This window comes from Cornus florida, unplaced genomic scaffold (genome assembly GCF_030987335.1).
Source record: "Cornus florida cultivar Cherokee Brave unplaced genomic scaffold, ASM3098733v1 CherokeeBrave_3.0.0_Hap2_Chr09, whole genome shotgun sequence".
In the NCBI taxonomy this organism is placed as follows: Eukaryota; Viridiplantae; Streptophyta; class Magnoliopsida; order Cornales; family Cornaceae; genus Cornus; species Cornus florida.
In genome coordinates, this window is record NW_026775579.1 from 65,442,107 (window position 1) to 65,459,502 (window position 17,396).

Here is a 17,396-nt window from a genome sequence, read left to right on the forward strand (position 1 = left end):
GACTATTATTATTAATTTATTTATTTAGTTTTTGTAATTTCTTAAGTAAGGGGCTTAGAACACCAAATCCTTAAGCAAATTAATTAATTGTTAATAAAACTCCAAATGGCATTTCCTTTAAATTTGACCCTTTTTAAATACCACTCCATTTCATACAGAAAAGATTAAAAAAAAAAAAAAAATGTACCAAACATTCTTATATTAAATTTAAATTAATCATTATATATATACACACACACACACACACACACACACATATATATGTATAAATCCATTATGCAATATTTTTAAGTAATTAAAAATTAAAGATATAATAAAAAATATATAAATAATATATCAAATCTTGAATAAATTTACAATTACAAAATTTTACTTCTATTTAGTAAGGGTATAAATAAAAAATTTAGTAATTTAGGAATTAAATGGAATAAAAGATCTTAAAAGTACGTAGGATTTTGTTAGCACAAAACCTTTAACCGAAGACAATTTAGTGATTTTGATGATTACAAATCATTAATGGTGTTTGTGGATTAATGTTTAATTATATACATTAAGTGTTATAGATGATTAACCAGTGTATGCCGCACCACCGTCAAGTTTGAAGAGTGTGCATTAAAGCGAGGGCCAAGAGTTTTACATTTATAGAAGCCTCTACTACCTTTCACTATAAATATAGCTAGGGCGAGTAGGGATCGTCCCAAGGGATTGTGAGAATCGAACAATGTCGTGAAATCGTTATTAGGGCTAGTAGGTCGAGTGATCAAATAATTGGTTGGTTGGTTGATTAAAGAACAACAAAATTAAACTAAGTGATAACAAAGAATGCAATTAAGAGTAAGTAAGAGAGAGAGAAATCTTGGGGTTTAGAGATCATCACCAAGCAATGCATTTCTATATCATTGACAAGTGATTAATGAACGCAAATGGTGTGTTGCAATATTGGTGTGTGTGTGTGTGTTTGGTTGACTCAACAAGCAAGGATGACTAGTTAAGCATTTATTGTCTAAATATCATGTGAAAGGCACAATATATCTAAGCAATGAAGCATATATTGTCTAAACAACATGTGAGAGGCACAATAGATCAAAACAAGTCATTAATCCTTTCATTAAGCTCACAATCCAAATGCAACACAAAGATAGAAACGTATGCTACGTGCTTTCAAAAGCTTGGATAATCAAATAACAAGCATAGATTGTCATCCCATTTAACACTACACTACAACTACACTACATCTACACTACTAGCATGAAAATAAACTAGGGGAGAGGCACAATCCATCAAGGAATAAGTATGAACCATTAAGAAAATCACAAGAGCATTCCTTTAAGCACTATGTTTTGACAATCTCCAAATCTATAGCATCAATACGCATAGACATGCATCAATAACATAAAATCTAGAGACAAGCACATGAACATCTATTCTAGCATACATAGACATATGGATAGAATGAAATGATCAATTAGAAGTATTAAACCACATAAAACATTGAATAAACAAGATCTATATATATCAAAGTGTCAAAACATTAATTGTAACACTAATCCCACAATAATACACAAGATTAAGATATAGAAAGTATGCTTGGGACTAACTCTAGCCCCAAGAGGATGTGTGATACCCCTCGGATACGAGACACGGGTTGATCAGGCCCAAGCCCAAACCCGAGGGAAATATCAAACAATTAAATGTAATACGAACACAGATGACAAAATGAATTTGATAAATAAAGTTTAAGCTGAAAGAAAACTAAATATAAAAACCTTTAATATTGAATATACTTAAATCCCAATAATCCAAAACCTCCATAAGTTAACAACTCGGTAATCTATCTCCAGTGGACCCCTAAAACCAAACCGAAATGAAAGTAAACTGAAGATAAAATCCAATTCAAATATCTGGAAAGAAGTCCTACATCGTCGGTAGAATGGAAGATCTTCTCTGCCCAGCACGAACAAGCTCCAGCCTGGAACTGACGTACACCTAGAAAATAGGAGTAGGTCAGCCCCACGAACAAGTTCTAACCTTCTACAATCCAAGCAGAGACTCGATACGCATATACACTCTAACCAACTCAACAATAATGATATAAGTCATGTATATATATATATATATATATATATATATATATATATATATATATATCCATACTAAGGGGTCTCAACCTGAATAAAAGGCAACATGCGAAAACGCACCCAAAGGTGGGCATGAATACCTAGACCTAACAGGGTACACCTCAATCTACTATAGCTAACTACGTATCCACTTCATATACGCACCCTAACCAACGAGTCTGAGACTCAAGCTCCTCTCGTGGTACCATAAACATATATTTAAAATCCGTTCATAACAATTCATAATAAATCTAATAAGTCGTTCAGCTTATTCAACTGCACAGACTTAACATAGATAACCAGTAATCCAGCTAGTCATTCAGCTTGTGCAACTTCTTTGACTTAGCCTAAATATAAGTAGGATTTATTTTTAATCCATTCCCTTATTCCGTATAGGTAGGATATAGCAATTTTGAGCCAAATCCAAACCTAGTATGTCACCGTTCCATACCGGTGCATACAATCCAATATATCCGGCAGTTAATAGAATAAATAAAAATATAACTATCAACCAATCCATACATTCCACAATTGACAATAAAATACTAAGTACAAATATCAATTGTTCCATATTAAGCATGATAAATTAATTGTCAATTAACAAGCTTAATCCATACTACTCTGCAAGGTCCACTAATTGATATTACAGTTTATACATGTAAACCAATTAATTCTAATCAACCATAATAGAATATAAATGTTCACAGGTTTATTTTTAGTAATTCTGGAACATGATTAACTGCAAATCATCACTAAGAATTTTAATACCAAAGCTTAAACATCTTGCAGTTCCTCCCATCCAAACTGTAAACCAACTTAGGCCCAAATAAGCATACTAAACCATTTAAATCCACACGCTTATTTTATAACATTGGGATAGGTTTAATTGAGAATTTTATTGCTAAGAATTGCTATTCTAAGTGTTAAGCAATTCTGCATCATTTCATAACAAAAACCCAGTAAACTGATTAATTAAGCATTGTCCACTGTCGCATTAAAACAAAGTTGTTTTATTTTGCATAAATCTTCTCTCAAGGATTTTAATCAAGCTTAGACCACCTCTAAACACCTCAGTATAGCTTCCAACAGAAACTGAAAATCCCAAAATCCAAGTTTTGTAGCCCACACAGTCGCAGAAAAATTAAAAAACGCACACCCGAGGGAAGAGCCTACTCCACCAAAAGAAGAGCCTGCTCTTCCCATCTTGGAGCCGGCTCTACTAGAAGAAGAGCCTGCTCTAAGACCCCTAGACCCGGCTCTACTTAAAAGTAGAGCCTGCTCTTCGTCCGAAAGAGCCTGCTCTTTAAAACAGTAAGCCGTCTCTCTCTCTGTTCTTCATCGTTTTCAATTCCGGTGAGTTTCTGATGAACTGACCTTCATACCTAGGGTTCCTAAGTGTTTAAACCAGGTTCCAACTTATACCAGAATCCACTAAATTCATTGTTCAGTTACTAAAATTAATTAAAACATGAATTTTGCATCAAGAGTTTAATACGAGCAGTTTAAGCATTCCGGAGCATCGACTGTTGTAGCAAATCAAACTTGCAACCTAAATTAATTCTAGTGCTTCCCAACATGTTATAGAACTAATTAAAATCATTACTCATCAGTTTACACGAATTAAACAGAGGTTACACAAGGAAGAAATTAAAACAAACAATACACACGTTTCAACTACAATCAGTTTTAAAACAACAGAGGTACAAGAAATCCAGTTTAATTTTAATCCTTAACAGTTCCCTGGAGTTGTGTTAGACATGCAAAGAACACGAGGCAACGGGAAGGAGTGAGGATTAGAACTTGCCTTTAGGTCTCAGTTTGAAACCTTGCACCGTTGCTTCCTAAATTCTTCGACGAACTCCGACTACTGTAAGCCTTCTTCTGTTCTCTCTCTTGGCCTCCACCGACGTGTTTTAGTTCTAAAACCCTAGGTAAACCTTAATGTATATATTTATAGGATTAAGGTTACCCTAATTCTAGTCCTAATACTAGACAGGCAACTAAGTCGGCTAAAGAAAAATAAAACAAAACTCTAAGTTCAATTAACGAAAAATAGAAAAAAAAATAAAATACAATTTAATAACTAATTAATTAATTCACAAACCACCACGAAATAAATAAAAACTAATTAATTAATTCACAAACCACCACGAAATAAATAAAAACAAATAAAGTCACACGTAATCAACAAATTCACAACTAAATAAATTAAAACACAATTTAAATAATTAAATAAATTCTAGAACTATCCTTGTTAAATTAGGGGTATTACATTCTTCCCCCCTAACAACAGGAATTCCGTCCTCGGAATTCGCTCTTACCTTCTTCCCAAAATTTAGGAAACTGCGAGCGAATGACATCCTCCCGTTCCCAAGTAGACTTAGCCTCACTGTGATGACTCCACTGAACACGAACCAAAGGGATACCCTTGTTACGAAGGATTTGATCTTAACGGGCGATAAAACGACACGGTGACTCCAAATAAGTTGCATCTGACTGCAACTCAATCTCTTCAACATCGATATGCTGATACCTATCCTCATCGCGCAGAAATTTCTGCAACATGGAAACATGAAAACATTGTGTACACGATCCAAAGTATTCGGAAGTGCCAACCAATAAGCAACAGCTCCAACTCGATCCGTAACCATGAATGGACCGACAAATCGCGGTGACAACTTTTCTTTCTTCCCAAAGCGCATAACACCTTTCATAGATGACACTTTGAGTAAAACCTAATCTTCAACCCTAAACTCCAAAACACGAGTACGACGATCGGCATAACTCTTTTGCCTACTCTGAGCAGTACGCATGCGGTCTCGAATAAGAACAATCTTCTCAAAAGTATCCTTAATAGACTCAGGACCCAAGAATCTGCTCTCACCAACCTCCATCCAACAAACAGGCGATCGACACGGGTGGCCGTATAACGCCTTAAATAGTGCCATCCCAATAGTCTTTTAAAAACTATTGTTATAAGCAAACTCCACCAGCGGTAAGTAACCCTCCCAGTGGCCCTTGAAATCAAGAACACATGACCAAAGCATATCCTCCATTATCTGATTCACCCTCTCAGTCTGTCCATCAGTCTGAGGATGATAAGCAGTACCAAGGTGTAATTCAAAACCCAAAGCCTGCTGAAAAACTCTTCCAGAATCTGGATACAAAACTCGAATCCCTGTCCGATATAATAGACAATGGAATGCCATGCAACTTCACAACCTCTAAAATGCAAAGTCTCGCCACTGCTTCGAAGTGAAGTCAGTGCAAAAAGGTAAGAAATGAGCGAATTTCGTCAGTCTGTCCACGATAACCCAATGGAATTGTGATCCTTGAAGGAATTTGGCAATCCTTCCACAAAATCCATAGAAATGCTCTCCCAATTCCACTCCGGAATTGGTAGTGGCTGTAGAGCTCCTGGCGGCCTCTGATGATCAATTTTAACCATCTAATAAGTACTACACTGAGAAACAAAAAGAGCAATGTCCCTCTTCATACCTGCCCACCAAAATTGCCGTTTCATATCCTGATACATCTTGTCTCCTCCTGGACGAACAGAAAACTCAGAGTGATGAGTCTCAGTCATCACATCCTTCCTCAAAGTATCAGCAGAAGGTACACCCAACGTCCCTTGTACCGTAAGCCTCCGTCAGCCCCAATATAGTAAATTGGAACCTCCTCAGAAGCTATCCCTACAATTTTGTCAATACACTGCTGATCCGTGAGTTGTGCTTACAAAACCTTGCGAATGGTAGAATGTGTAACCACTAAGCAAGCCATAAAAGCATCCGATAACTCATCCACAATCCTCAAAGCGTTCCACTCAGTGGTGAATAAAGTAGAAAGGCTACCAATAGGTCGGCGACTGAGCGCATCTGCCACCACATTCGCTTTCCCTAGATGATACTATATAGAAAAGTGATAGTCTTTTACAAACTCCCACCATCTCTACTGTCTCACATTCAACTCCCACTGAGTGAATAAATACTGCAGACTCTTGTGATCATTAAATAATCTGAAGGACTCACCCAACAAATAATGCCTACATATGCATAAGGCAAAGACCACAGCTGCCAATTCCAAATCATGTGTTGGATAATTAAGCTTATGAGGCTTAAGCTTTTGAGATCCATATAAAATCGAGCGCTCCTCCTGCATCAAAACACATCCAAGACCCAGCAAAGACACATCTGTATAGACTAGATACTCTATCCCATTCTGTGGAGTAACCAGAACCGGTGCAGAAGTCAACTTAGTCTTCAGCTCATCAAAAGCTCGCTGTTAGTGTTCATCCCACACGAACTGTACACCCTTTTTAGTTAGGTACATGAGTGGTCCAGCTATCTTAGAGAACCCCTGGATGAACCTCTGATAACATCCCGCCAACCCGAGGAAACTCTGAATCTCGGTAGGTGAAGTAAGCTGTCCCCACTCAACCACGACTAAAACCTTGGCTGGATCTACTGCTATCCCCCTTTCGGACACCACGTGACCCAGAAACTTCACTTCCCGCTTCCAAAATTCACACTTCTCGAACTTGACAAATAACTAATGTTCACAAAGCGTCTGCAATAATATACGAAGATGTCTCGCATGATTGTCCTCCGACCGAGAATGGATCAAGATATCATTAATAAAGATAATAACAAACTGATCCCAATAAGCCCTGAAAACTCTGTTCATTAAGTCCATGAATACTGCTGGTGCGTTAGTCAACCCGAACGGCATCACACGAAACTCATAAGATCCATATCTAATGAGAAACGTTGTTCTCGGAACATCCGGCTCCCGAACCCGAAGTTGATGATGCCCAGACCGCAGATCAATCTTAGAGAAGTACGTAGTTCCCTTCAACTGATCAAAAAGAATATCAATCCTGGGTAACGGATACTTGTTACGAATAGTAACCTTGTTCAATTCCCTGAAATCTATACACAGCCAAAGTAAACCATTCTTCTTCTTCACAAATAGAACTGATGCTCCCCAGGGTGAAGTACTCCTACCAATAAACCCTGGCTAAATAATTGCTAAATCTGATCCCTCAGCCCTCGCATCTCCACTGGTGCCATCCTATACAGTGTTCTAGCAATATGCGTAGTGCCTAGATCTAAGTCAATCACGAAATAAATCTCGCGACTAGGCGGCAACCCTGGAATCTCCTGAAAAACATCCGAAATTTTTTTGTACAATTGGTATACGATCCAAAGATACAGTAACCTCTTCCTCCGTTTCCTCCTCCACATGGAACAAATAAGTGCTAATGACCACGTTAGACCGTGGCATAGCGACAACATACATAACCTGACCAGGTATGGTGAAAGCAACAGACCGATCACAACCATTAACTTGAGCATGGTAGTATGATAACCAACCCATCTCAAGTAACACCGTATAAGTGTACCTGTTCTGAACTACTAAATTGGCTAGGAATCTGAGCCTGCAAATATCTAGTGTCCCAACTAAACTATCCAAACCAAAATGCTAAATACTTCGTAGAGCAAAACACAGAAGGTGCACAAAACACTCCGAAGTCAACTCTTAGTTAGAACATTACTCTATCCTGAGAATTCTTTCTTTACTATCAAACTTGTTGTATTAATGTACACAAGTTCTTATCCAAACTAAACACTTCACTGTGATAGTCATCTATTATTGTAACATACACATTCCATTATAGTTTAAAAACATATGTGTATAAATCCAATAATACCATCATAAACCACAAAAGAAATGGCCAAAACTGATAGTTTACTTTATTAAAAACTTCTTTAAATCGTAAACTTCCAAAAGAATAATCATAAAATATTCTTTAAAAACTACTAATGTATGCGATTAAATTCGTACTACACTTTTACTACTCCCTCCAATGCTACTAGTAATTAATATTACTCTTAAAAGTACCATCCTCCATGTGATTCGGTACTCTCCTGCTTGGACAGCCCGGTATTCCTACGTTTAGGACACTGCTTGAAAGTGTGGCCAATCTCCCCACAAGTATAGCAAGTACCCCTAAAAGTACCGAACGGTCTCCTCTGCTGGTTAGCCTCTGCCTGATCCCATCCTGCCTGTGGTCCCTCATTACGCTGTCGCTGAGCGAACCTAGGACATTGTCTGGCTGTATGCCCATAATCTCCGTAGGCATAACAATGTCCTTTAAACACATTCTGCACCACCGGTACTGCTTCTAGTGTTTGCTAAACGTGTAGTTGATTCTGAAGTGCAGTTGTTATGCCCTCTGCTACAGCTTGAACAATGGTGTAAACTAACTGAGGAGAAAACTCTGGTTTCCTGTCTTGATTGTAGCCCCAATCCTGAGACTCTTGAGTCAGCTGTACATTCTCCTGCTCGATATGCAACTGACCCTCACCATTTTGAAATGCAGGCATTTGCTGCTCTTCCCCAAACTGCTAACGCCATAGGAGAAACTGTTGTTGCCTACGTGTCGCTCTCCTTTGCCTGCTGTTCTATCCTCCTCTCTTACCGTTAACCATCTGTTAACATGGAAAGACAGACATCAATACGATTTCTAAATGGACCGTAAAGGAATTCAACGAATCCTACACTTAAACTCTAATCAAGAGGAAATCTTACACGGAAGACTTAATATGAAACACCCTAGAGACACTTGAACCTGGAGTGCTCTGATACCAACTGTGATACTCCTCGGATCCGAGACACGGGTTGATCAGGCCCAAGCCCAAACTCGAGGGAAATATCAAACAATTAATATGTAATACGAACACAGATGACAAAATGAATTTGATAAATAAAGTTTAAGCTGAAAGAAAACTAAATATAAAAACCTTTAATATTGAATATACTTAAATCCCAATAATCCAAAACCTCCATAAGTTAACAACTCGGGAATCCATCTCAAGTGGACCCCTAAAACCAAACCGAAATGAAAGTAAACTGAAGATAAAATCCAAATCAAATATCTGGAAAGAAGTCCTACATTGTCGGTAGAATGGAAGATCTTCTCTGCCCAGCACGAACAAGCTCCAGCCTGGAACTGACGTACACCTCGAAAATAGGAGTGGGTCAGGCCCACGAACAAGTTCTAACCTACTACAATCCAAGCAGAAACTAGATACGCATATACACTCTAACCAACTCAACAATAACTATATAAGTCGTGTATATATATATATATCCATACTAAGGGACATTCACTAGACTACAGTAGGGGTTTCAACCTGAATAGAAGGTAACATGCGAAAACGCACCCAAATGTGGGCATGAATACCTAGACCTAACAGGGTACACCTCAATCTACTATAGCCAGCTACGCATCCACTGCATATACGCACCCTAACCAACGAGTCTGAGACTCAAGCTCCTCTCGTGGTACCATAAACATATATTTAAAATCCGTTCATAACAATCCATAATAAATCTAGTAAGTCGTTCAGCTTATTCAACTGCACAGACTTAACATAGATAACCAGTAATCCAGCTAGTCATTCAGCTTGTGCAGCTTCTTTGACTTAGCCTACATACAAGTAGGATTTATTTTTAATCCATTCCCTTATTCCGTATAGGTAGGATATAGCAATTTTGAGCCAAATCCAAACCTAGTATGTCACCGTTCCATACCGGTGCATACAATCCAATCCATCCGGCAGTTAATAGAATAAATAAAAATATAACTATCAACCAATCCATACATTCCACAATTGACAATAAAACACTAAGTACAAATATCAATTGTTCCATATTAAGCATGATAAAATAATTGTCAATTAACAAGCTTAATCCATACTACTCTGCAAGGTCCACTAATTGATATTACAGTTTATACATGTAAACCAATTAATTCTAATCAACCATAATAGAATATAAATGTTCACAGGTTTATCTTTAGTAATTCTGGAACATGATTAACTGCAAATCATCACTAAGAATTTTAATACCAAAGCTTAAACATCTTGCAGTTCCTCCCATCCAAACTGTAAACCAACTTAGGCCCAAATAAGCATACTAAACCATGTAAATCCACACGCTTATTTTATAACATTGGGATAGGTTTAATTGAGAATTTTATTGCTAAGAATTGCTATTCTAAGTGTTAAGCAATTCTGCATCATTTCATAACAAAAACCCAGTAAACTGATTAATTAAGCATTGTCCACTGTCGCATTAAAACAAAGTTGTTTTATTTTGCATAAATCTTCTCTCAAGGATTTTAATCAAGCTTAAACCACCTCTAAACACCTCAATATAGCTTCCAACAGAAACTGAAAATCCCAAAATCCAAGTTCTGTAGCCCACACAGTCGCAGAAAAATTAAAAAACGCACACCCGAGGGAAGAGCCTGCTCCACCAAAAGAAGAGCCTGCTCTTCCCATCTTGGAGTCGGCTATACTAGAAGAAGAGCCTGCTCCAAGACCCCTAGACCCGGCTCTACTTAAAATTAGAGTCTGCTCTTCGTCCGGAAGAGCCTGCTCTTTAAAACAGTAAGCCGTCTCTCTCTCTGTTCTTCATCGGTTTCAATTCCGGTGAGTTTCTGATGAACTGACCTTCATACCTAGGGTTCCTAAGTGTTTAAAACAGGTTCCAACTTATACCAGAATCCAGTAAATTCATTGTTCAGTTACTAAAATTAATTAAAACATGAATTTTGCATCAAGAGTTTAATACGAGTAGTTTAAGCATTCTGGAGCATCGACTGTTGTAGCAAATCAAACTTGCAACCTAAATTAATTCTAGTGCTTCCCAACATGTTATAGAACTAATTAAAATCATTACTCATCAGTTTACACGAATTAAACAGAGGTTACACAAGGAAGAAATTAAAACAAACAATACACACGTTTCAACTACAATCAGTTTTAAAACAACAGAGGTACAAGAAATCCAGTTTAATTTTAATCCTTAACAGTTCCCTGGAGTTGTGTTAGACATGCAAAGAACACGAGGCAACGGGAAGGAGTGAGGATTAGAACTTGCCTTTAGGTCTCAGTTTGAAACCTTGCACCGTTGCTTCCTAAATTCTTCGGCGAACTCCGACTACTGTAAGCCTTCCTCTATTCTCTCTCTCTGCCTGCACCGACGTGTTTTAGTTCTAAAACCCTAGGTAAACCTTAATGTATATATTTATAGGATTAAGGTTACCCTAATTCTAGTCCTAATACTAAACAGGCAACTAAGTCGGCTAAAGAAAAATAAAACAAAACCCTAAGTTCAATTAACGAAAAATAGAAAAAAAAAAAAATACAATTTAATAACTAATTAATTAATTCACAAACCACCACTAAATAAATAAAAACTAATTAATTAATTCACAAACCACAACGAAATAAATAAAAACAAATAAAGTCACGCGTAATCAACAAATTCACAACTAAATAAATTAAAACACAATTTAAATAATTAAATAAATTCCAGAAATATCCTTGTTAAATTAGGGGTATTACAGGATGTCTAGCCACTCATGGTGATGATGCTCCAACCCTCAAGGGCTAACTCCATGGTTGAAATCTGCTCCTTGTTGATGAAGAACTCCAATGGTGTCTTTAGCCTCCCCTCTAAGCTTGCTCTCCAAGAGATGATATGAAAATGATATATGTCTCCCTTTATAAAAAGCAATCCTTATCCTTACATAGGTAGGTCAAAATGACACACAAAATGAGCTGGGGTCGTGTACACAATATTCCCTAATGATTGGATAAAGTACAACTTTCAATGAAATGGAAATTTAACTTTTTCGTACTGGAGGAAGTTCAATTGATCAAACCTTGGACTTAGATCGATTGAACTGGCTGAGATCCATTGAACTTAGGCTGGATTGATCCAACTGGTTGAGTTTTTTGGAAAAAGAAAAAACTGAGATATTTTGGGGAGATATTTTTCGGAAAAGGACAAAAGTGGTTAGTGGGTGATACAGCTATGGATAGGATCAATCATTTGAATAAAGACAAAAGTATTCGATCGATCGAAGGGTGGTGTTGGATCGATCGAACTTTTAGACTTTATGCTTTTAGATAAAGGCTTGGATCTATCTTAAAGTGCTGAGATCGATCATTGTTCGATCGATCGAACCTTGAACTTGGATCGATCAAACTTTGCTGCTTGTCACCTTTGGCTTCATTTGCTTCCTTATTTATCCACTTTGCTCTTTTCTTTATTTAATCCCAGAATTGCTTTAATTAAGCTCTTATTTGGCTGAGTTAGCTTATTTTCGAGACAAGTGCCTGAAAATGAAAATAATACGAAATTAATCTAAAACGGTAAAGTAAGATAGATAAATGTGCTAGAATACTTGAGCTTAAGGGGTTTAAATACGCACTTTTCAGCGCTAATCAATGATTCATCTTCAAAAAATAACCTCAATGAAACAATAAAAATCACATCAATGAAAAAGAATGAATATAATGAGACATGAAGTTGCAAGGAACCAAATGCAAGTCCATCCAAAGATAGCTTGAACTACAATTAATGAGTAAACAAGCAACTCAAAGAAATTGGAAGAAAACAATAATACTTCAAAGCCTAAACAATTATATATGGACAAAGTTTGAAGAAAGGGGTAAATAGTATGGTGTGTGTTTAGGATTCAATGTCAAAGTATTTATAAATTCATTTTAAGCTCATCTCTATAGGACCATACATATCATATCATCATTCACATGTATGTTCCTTTGTCCACTAGCAATGGACACATGAAGTCATTGCTAAAAGAATGAGTTAGTTCAATGTCAAAGTTTTCTGTTTTCAGAAAATTGAAAACAGAAAACTGAACAAAAAATTCTGCTTTGATTAAGTATTATGAGAACTGTTTTCTGAAAACTTAGTTATAAAAGGCATGTTTTCAGATAACTGTCTTTTATAGTTCTTTGAAAATAGTTTTCTATTTTCTAAATTCTTGAGAACTGTTTTCAATGTTACAAACCAAATATGCATGTCTTTCTCTATATCTCTCTCTAGTCTCTGTAACTATGAGAATCAAAACCCATATCAGCATACGCCGTATATTACTATATCGGATTGTCTCTAGTCTTTATTACTATACAAAGATACCTAATTATAATAAATTAAGAGAATTCTTTCAACCGAAACTTCGAATTTCATTCTCTAAAAGTTTCCTATTAATTTTCTTCGTTTCTTACCAATTTTCTTCTCTAATACGATTTACGTTTCTAATATTTATCTCCTACTCCATTTTTTCAGCTATTCAAGATTCAACATTCACAAATAGTGGGTTTAAATTATCACCACTAATATCACTCCATTGTTAAACTTATATTGTGATAAAAAGTTCGCTAGAGCTACCTTGTCCAAGCAAATAAATAAAAAAATGTATTAAACTTATATTATGATAAAAAGTCCGCCAGAGCTACCTTGCCCAAGCAAATAAATAAAAAAAATGTATTAAAGCTTCATACCTAAAGTCAATAAAGTAGTTAAAATTATTTTATGCACTTAGTTACTTAATAAGTTTTATTTTTATCTTTTACTATTTTATGTTGTTGATCTATTATGATTTACAATTATGACTATTTTTTTAAAATTATTAGAAACCAAATATCAAAAATAAAATTATGTATAATTAGAGTTATTAATTTTTTTTATTAAAATTATTTACTTAAATACATGAAAATTAGATTGATTTTTATGGTAATATGAAACTTTGGCCTTTTTAAAATGAAAAAATAAAATTAATTTAAAATTTTAATTGTAAATATTTTTAGTTCAAATTTTTGAAGAGCATTTTATAAAATATTTAGATGATTTTTAAGCTATTTAAACAATTAAACTATGTTGTGCTAAAAATATTTATAATTAAAATTTTATATTCGGAATTAATTTTATTTTTTCAATTTTAAAAGCGCCAAAGTTTCGCGCCTGGAATTTCGCCAATTGAAAAGGAAAACCTATTGGGATGCTAAACGAAACATACGGTTTCTCATTCTCCCTTCTCCACTACTGTCAGCAAACTCTCTTCCATAGGATACCACATCTAATCGATCTGTTCTTCAATCTTCCACTCGATCTCTCTATCACTAGTAGGAGCTCTCACTCTGTATTGGGGATTTGATTCAATCTTCGAGTCGATCTCTCTGTCACTAGAAAGTGCTCTCACTCTGTATTAGGGATTTGATTCAATCTTCCACTCGATCTCTCTATCACTTCTAGGAGCTCTTACTCCGTATTGGGGATTTTATTCAATCTTCCACTCGATCTCTCTATCACTGGTTGAAACTTTCACTCTGTATTGGGGATTTGATGCGGATTTTGACGTTCAACAAGTTGTTTAGGGTTTATTAATTTAAGGGAAATTTTGGAGAGAAATGTGGCATTGGTTGGGGTTAAGAGGAGGAGGATATGCACCAGCAACTAATATGAAGAAGGATTCTACTCTCTAAAATCTATAAGCGAGCAATAGAGTTTCATTGAAATCCATTCAAGCCTAAGCATATCAGGTTTTTAAATTTCAATCAATTTTATTTCTATTTTTTTAATATTTGTTCAATTTTCTTAAAAACATTTGATGTATTTTTTCTCTTGTTTTGAATGTAATCTAGGGTTTATTATTGGTGGATGAAGCAAACTATTCAACTTTTACTTCACGAGCATTCTAGCAGGACAAGTATCTTATATTTGTTGATTTTTTTTTTCCTTCATATTTTCTTCAAATATCGTCTAATAATCTGTATTTTTTATTTTTATTTTCATTGAATATCATGTATTTGTATTCTTTTAATTTGATTTCCATAATTGAAGATAGATTGAAGGCTGGAATTCTTTAGGTGAAAGTTTCTTGTGTGCATACATAGTGTTTGAGAAATTGTCTCAATGGAAATTTATGTATTTTTTTAAATTTCGTTAATTTTTTATTATTGTTTATAGTCTTAATTGTGCAATGGAAGTGTTTCAATTGGAAAAATCCAAGCTTGTGGCTTAGAATCACATTTCATTCTATCAGTTTCGTTTTTTTTTTTTTTTTTGTAGCAATTTCTAGTTGATTGACTCAAAAACATCTGCCATACATTAAGATCACAAAGGGCATGAGGGAACTTGACGAGAAGAATTCAGAAACAAAGGTACATCTCTTTCGGTTGGGGAAAAAAAATCATTATTAGTTATCTTGTGGGTAGATATCTCAAGTTTAAATGTCATTCCAAAGATCTTTGTGGAGTCTTTTTCCCTATGGTTCTTTTTATTTTTATTTTTTATTGTGTTCTATTATTTATAATCTTAACCAACTCCATTGCAGCACTTGAAATCAAGTACACTTGTAATTTGTATTCAAATTGAGTTAAAGTTGTAGGCATCTAAAAGTCTAACCATTTAGGAATCAAGTACCATGGAAATACCATAAATGTGAGGATATGATGGCTATGCCATGTCTATTTGGATAAGGTCCATCTATTTTTCTTTTTACTTTTACCTAACAAATTGATGCCTGGTAAGATTTCACGTAAGCAATTGTTCTTGTGAAAATATGCCTCTCATCCCTTTATGTTCTCTTTGATATATTAGTTAGAACTTGCAGCTAAGGGTGGCAATTCTTAACGATCTTGCCAGCCAAACTAAAATTCGTCCAATTTCAAGCTGGTTTGGATTTGTTTACAAGTTATTAGAGTGCTATTTTGGTTGAGAAGTCTCTAGTGTTAGTGATTTTATATAAAAAAATTCGCCTTTCCATTGCAGGTAAAGTGGGAGGATAACACAACTAGATCAAAATGGGTTACTGTCAATCACGCTACTTTCTTAGTTATTTTTCAAAGGTTATTAGCAGCCCTAGTTCCTCAGAAAGTAATTTGGTAATTTTTTGTTCCTTTTTATTCTAATAATTATATCAAATGATACATACTTTGGTTTCTCAGTGAACATTATGATCATAATGATTCTACGTACTTAGTAAAATTATGTCAAAAACTTGATGGTTGTCTGCATCTAACTTCGTGACGTTTGGTAGAAAGACATTCTTTGTTAAAATTGGTTTGTAAAACCACAGAAGGGACATTATCTTTTTTTGAGTTGACTTATGAATTGTTTAAGGTTTTTATCTTTTTTTTAGCAGGTTTTTCTTATCATTATCAAATGAAAATAGTGACTAACAGTCAAATTCAATATTTTCTTGGTGTGCTAAGGTTTTATCCTTTTTAAGCAAGTTTTTTTTTTTTTTACATGAAATTTTAGTGATTTCTTTTTACCCCTTCTAAATCGCAATTATAGGTATCCATGTCAGAATTGATCTTGTGTATGATTTTACGGAATGGTTAAACTCTTCTTGTTTGGCTAATTTCGATTGTCTAAAAAATTAATTATTTAGCCAAAGTAAATTAAAAAAAGTTAACATTAAAAATTATGTAAATCTAACTAGTCGATGGATTAAAAATAAAGTTAGTAACTTATAGCTTGGTGTAATATATTGCCCAATAGTTTATAGTGAAAGTCTGGTTATGTGATTTGAGTTATTAAAATTCATGATCTAATTCTCTACATAATAGAAATTTCAAGTTAGTAAGTAGTGACGAGCTTATAAAAAAGTATGATAATCAATTTTGTTTCACAAAGTAGATATTCTTAACGGATGTTGATTTTTCAAAGCTTAGCTTGTTAGTGATAAATCTTAATAGTAGTATTTTGTCTTTTCTATTTTGTACTTTTCCTTATCATTTAGAAGATGAATTGGTATTCTTATTCTCTATTTATATTTTTTCTTGGATTCATTTTTTTGACATATGTATTAATTGTATTTATTCCCTGTTTGTTTTGCAGATTTTTGGATGGGCTCATGCTACGAGACTTCAAGCTCTTTTTGTTTAAGATGGTTTAAAGTAGTGTATATCCAGGTCTTTAAACCCTTTGTTTAGGAATTTATAGCTCATTTTTGTCTAAGATCTTGAAACGTTTTATTTAAGATACTAACCTATTTTGGTCCAAATTATTGGAGTTGAAATTGTTTTAGCTACGAAGACTCATTTTTTTTACGCGATGGGCTTTATTATGTATGTTGTAAATAATATATTTTTTTGTTGGTGTAACTTATGCAATATCAAGTATTTATTTGTTTGCATAATTATGTTGATGTGATAATTTTTTTTATTTTTTATATTATTTCTTATGTTTATAATGCTAATAATTTATAGGTTTGCTACAAATTCTTATCGTGTCACAATAAATATGTGGCATATTTTTCGTGTTTACCACAATATATATTTTTGGCTATTAAATAAAATTTTATTTTATTAAAAATAGAACAATCACGCATAAACTGCGTAGCCTTTTTGGATATTTGTCACGACGTATATTCGTGGGCAATTAGATTTA

The 17,396-nt window shown here is 34.7% G+C and overlaps 1 long non-coding RNA gene across 1 annotated transcript; it reads left to right on the plus strand.

Moving 5' to 3' along the window:
• The first annotated feature begins 13,989 nt into the window (after positions 1-13,989).
• LOC132274167 (uncharacterized) lies at positions 13,990-17,145 on the plus strand. Its single transcript, XR_009470352.1, has 5 exons — positions 13,990-14,539; positions 14,642-14,706; positions 15,069-15,160; positions 15,771-15,883; positions 16,845-17,145. It is a non-coding gene; the product is annotated as an uncharacterized LOC132274167 (long non-coding RNA).
• Positions 17,146-17,396: the final 251 nt, after the last annotated feature.